Source organism: Callospermophilus lateralis, chromosome 1, assembly GCF_048772815.1.
Source record: "Callospermophilus lateralis isolate mCalLat2 chromosome 1, mCalLat2.hap1, whole genome shotgun sequence".
NCBI classification, from domain to species: Eukaryota; Metazoa; Chordata; class Mammalia; order Rodentia; family Sciuridae; genus Callospermophilus; species Callospermophilus lateralis.
The window spans coordinates 127,545,106-127,550,046 of record NC_135305.1 but is presented as its reverse complement, the minus strand read 5'-3'; the positions used below and the strand labels follow the sequence as shown (position 1 = coordinate 127,550,046).

At 46.9% G+C, this 4,941-nt stretch overlaps 1 pseudogene; it reads left to right on the top strand.

Annotated features, from left to right (window-relative positions):
- The first annotated feature begins 978 nt into the window (after positions 1–978).
- LOC143407182 (translationally-controlled tumor protein-like) lies at positions 979–1,440 on the top strand (annotated as a pseudogene).
- The last annotated feature ends 3,501 nt before the right edge of the window (positions 1,441–4,941 follow it).

Genomic DNA, 4,941 nt, shown 5'->3' with positions numbered 1-4,941 from the left:
ATTTGCTCAATTTTTTGATATACAGAAAATCATTTCAGAATTCCTGTGACAGAAATACTAAATTCAAGATTTCTTTCTTATCTTGAAAATATGCCCCACTGAGTGTGGATAGTCTCAGTACTGTGATCAAAAGTTAATTGGATTATTTTCTTCTGTGTGGTCGTGTTATCAATTTGATATACATTTAGGTTTATCATTGGCACATGTATTCAAAATTAGGGCCCCTCCTTTAAATTGAATTCTGTTATCACTTTATTCAGATAAATGGACCAGGTTTCCAAGAGAAGGAAAAGACAATCTCCAGACTGGGTAAGCAACTGTGATCCAATATACAAAGAACGTCTGACCGTCAACAGTTAGATAAGGAACAGACCAGTTCAAAAACCAGACAAGAGAGCTGAGCAGACCTCTCACTGAAGAAGGCACACAGCTGGCAAATGAACATAATATATGTGCAAGTGCAGGGTGGGATGGGGGAGTATGTAAAAACTAGTCGCCTCCACTCATCTGCCAGCATGCAGAACTCAGTCTGGTGTGGAGTGCTGATGAGGGTGTGGAGCAGCCGGAGCAGGGTCCTCGCTGGCAGGAGAGCACCACAGTGCAGCTACTTTGGACAACACTTAGCAGTTTCTCATAAAAACCAAGTCTTGCCACAACTTAGCAATCACTTGACTTTGTGTTTACCCAAATGGGTCAAAAGCTTATGTCCTCAGACACCTGCACAGGAATGTTTGTAGAAGCTTTTTTCATGACTTCCCCAACTTGGAAGCAACCACTGTGTGTGTTAGTAGGCGGGTGGACGAACTGTGGTACGTCCAGAAAATGGAATATCATTCAGCACTCAAAAAACTGAGTTGTGGGAGTTGGCCTTTTCCTCATGCTCCTCTCTCCTCCAGAGCACCAATCTGGCTGCACCGCGCTAGCTCTGAGCTCAGGATCCTGCTTAGCTAGCACCACTGCCTCCCTCCAGTCACCCATGATGAGATGTTCTCTGACATTTACAAAATACAGGAGATCAAAGATGCGCTCTGCCCTGAGATGGAGGACAAGATGGTCAGTAGGGTAGAGGGTAACATTGATGACTTGTTCATTGGTGGAACTGCCCCCTCTGAAGGACCCAAGGTTGAAGATACCAGAAGCACAGTAATCACTGTGTTGATGATTTGCAGTAAACCAGCTTCACCAAAGAAGCCTACAGGAAGTACATCAAAGATTACATGAAGTCAACCAAAGGCAAATTTGAAGATCAGGGACGAGAGAGGGTAAAACAGGGGCTGCAGAACAAATCAAGCACATCCTTGCCAATTTCAGAAGCTACCAGTTCTTTATTGGTAAAAACATGAGTCCAGATGGCAGGGTTGCTCCCCGGGACTACCGTGAGGAAGTGTGACCCCATGTGTGGTTGTCTTTAAGGATGGTTTAGAAATGGAAAAATGTTAACACATTTGGCAGTTACTTTGGATCTATCATCTGTCGCCATAACTGGCTGCTGCTTGTCATCCATGCAACACCAGGACTTAAGGCATATGGGACTGCGGTCGTCTTGAGCACATCTTGATCGTGATTTATGTGGAGGGGAGGCTTTGTTTTTTAAGAAAACGTGTCACGTGGGTTGTCTAAAGGTACAGTGCATTTAAACTCACCTGAGAGAGGTTCTCTTAGTTTAATACATGTCTACACTAAGTCCAACCTGCAGTGTTCCTGGAGAAGCTGGAACCCCTTGGAAAGCTGACTGCCTTCAGATAACTCCTGCAGCGAGAACCACTTCTGCAACTGGAATATGAAAAACAAGGATCAACGTTCGAATTCTGACTTGTAATAAAGGGAAAGACCGTGCTCACAGCAGAGCCAACACTTGCAGTGTGGGACCTTACAGTGGAAATAGTTGACCCGGAAGAGATCACCAAAAGAATAAAGAGACGCTAGCTCAGTTGGAAAAAGAGAAAAACTGAGCTGTGGAGCCACCCAGGTGCACGATGCCGAGGACCAGCCTCCGAACAGGCTCTGAGTCCAGGCCACGGCCTCTGGGAAGAGCAGAAAGTGGGGACAAGGGGAAGATGAGTGGAGGGGAAGTGGGGGTGGGAAGATGGAGCCCAGGGGACTCTGGGTAGGAAACCATTACTCTGGGTAGGAAACATGACACCGTGGTGGCAGATCATGTCATTTACATTCACCAAAACCCACAGAAGGAACAACCCCAACATGAGCCCTCACATCCACCAAGGGGCAGGACCCCAAGGCCAGCCCTTGCGTCCACTGTGGGCTCTGGGCAGTGTGTCAGTGCAGGCTTGTTGCTCGGCACTTGTGCCCTCTGGCTGGGTGGATAGCAAGACTGTGTTGGGTTGGCCAGGAGCACACGGGGCCTGGATATGTACTTGGCACAGTTTTTCTGTGAACCTAAAAATTTTGTTGCTCTAAAAAAAAAAAAAAGTTTTTCCCCCACTACTGGGGATTCAACCTAGGGGCACTGAACCACTGAGCCATCTCTGACCCTTCTTTAAAACACTTTATTTAGAAACAGGGTTGTGCTAAGTTTCTTAGGGCCTCACTAAGTTGCTGAGGTTGGCTTTAAATCACAATCCTCCTATCTCAGCCTCCTGAGCTGCTGGGATCTCATAGTTGTTTTTGTTTTTATTGTTTTTAAATAATGGTAACAAATAAGATTTAAATATAGATAATTCTGTTATAGAGTATCTGTCAATGGATAACCATTGAGATTCTTTTATTAAAACAATTGGTATGTAAATTGACTCACAAAACTTGTCTCCCAAAGTATGATAAAGCCATCTTTGAAACAAATAATGGAGTCCCTGGTGTCCACAGGAAGCCTCTTGTAGAGACCAACCTTCCAGGACGTCAGCCAGTGTGTACACAGCCGAGAACCAGGCAGTCTGTGTTTTTAAACACCACCAAATCTTGAAATATCTGCCACTAAGTTGGGCACATCGAAAGGCCTGTCTTAAACTCCTCATGCTGTAAAGAAGCGGGGTGGCCCTTGTTTTGTTTGCTGATCTATTTACAGCAGAGGGGAACACGGGGAAGGGGGCACTGCTGCCTAGTAGGGCAGCCCACCATGAGAGGGGTGTACCTAGTTTCAGGGGGAGCTGTGCTAGGTCTTCTCTCTCAAGAAGAGGTGGCCTGCAGTGCATGTTCTGGTGTTTGTCCTGAACAGGTCAGAACTGGTCACAGTGTTCTTCACACCCTCCTCCGACACAGGCTGACCTGCGAACTGAGCTCATCAAATATATTTTTGTTATCATTGGTGTTTTTTTCTTCCGGGGATTAAAGTGGGGGGCAGTCCTCTACCACTGAGCTACATCCCCAGTCCTTTTTATAGTTCTATTTTGGAGGCAGGGCATTACTAAGTTGCCCAGCCTGGCCTCGAACTTGCAATCCTCCTGCCCCAGCCTCCCATGTCTCTGGATTACAGAAGTGGCCACCATACCCAGCCAGTTTTTAAAACTTCACCATTGTAAGTGTGCAGTCAGTAATCACCCTACCCCTTCCCTGTCCCTGACACCTCTGCTCTGGCTCTGCATGTGCTGTCTTCTTCTGGAAACACTCCTAACAGGGATGCCTGTAGCACCTGGCCCATCAGGCTTCTCGTGCTGGGCTGCCTGGCTGAGCTGCTCTCCTGCTGAGCCTTGGTGCCCGTTGTCCTGGCTGAGCACAGCTCCGTCCTGTGAGGACCAAGGTGCCCATTCAGTCTCCCTCCATGGATGGACGTGGAGCTTGTGTCTGCCCTATGGCTGTTGTAAGTGGCGCTGGGTGAGCCTCCAGTGCAAGCCAGCTCTTGCAGATGGTGCCTGAGCGGACCTGCTGGTCTTAGGGAATTCTAGGCCTGGGTTCCTTGTTTTTGGAGTGAGCTCGCTGTGCCCCATGAACAGCTGGGATGCCCTCTCCTCCACTGGCTGTGGGATCACTTTCCTTTGTCCCCGAGGTGGTCCTGAGGGAGAGAGCAGTGCAGCTCCACTCAGTGTGTCCTTCTGCACTCCTCCTCCAGGCCCTGCCTTTGGTGGCAGCTGTGTGACAAAGCTCAGTCACTAGCGCGGACTCTGCATCTGCACAGTCCAGCCATGCTGACATCGCCAGGGTGCTGGGCCTTAAGACTCCCTCGCAGCCATCCTCCATTCTGCGAGGGAGTGTGAACTTGGTGCGGGCACCACCTGAGCATGGCTGTACTGTCCTCTGTGTGGCCCATGGTGACACCAGGCCACCTTGAACGTGGCTGTCCTATCTTCTGTGTGGCCCACAGCAGCACCAGGTCACCCTGAGCATGGCTGTCCTGTCCTCTGTGTGGCCTGCAGCAGCACCAGGCCACCCTGAGCATGGCTGTCCTGTCCTCTGTGTGACCCGCAGTGACACCAGGTCATGTGGAGTTAATCCATATAGGTATCCGTGTGCCCTTTTAATACTTAGTTTCAAATCTTTTTTTTTTTTCATTTCAGGAAAAACTTCCCAAAATACACTTTTTAATTTTATTTTGTTACTGCCTTGGTCTTCTTCAATGAGTCAATCTATTTAAGTATATATAAATTATTATCTTCTATACACGTTCCTTATTTTGGATTCATTTTATCTCATCATTTATTTTATTTCTAAAAATACCTTTATTTTGTTTACTTAGTTTTTTTATGTGGTGCTGGGCATCCACCCAGTGCCTCACACATGCCAGGCAAGTGCTCCACCACTGAGCCACAGCCCTAGCCCTCATCATTTATTTTAAAATTCAGTTTTATGTGGGCTGGGGTTGTGGCTCAGTAGTAGAGTGCTTGCCTAGCATATGCAAGGCTCTGGGTTTGATCCTCAGCACCACATAAAAATAAATAAATAAAATAAAGGTATTGTGTCCAACTACAACTAAAAAAAATTTAAAAAAATAAGATAAAATTCAGTTTTATTGAAGTATAAAAGAAGTATGTTAAATATAGGTATTTACAG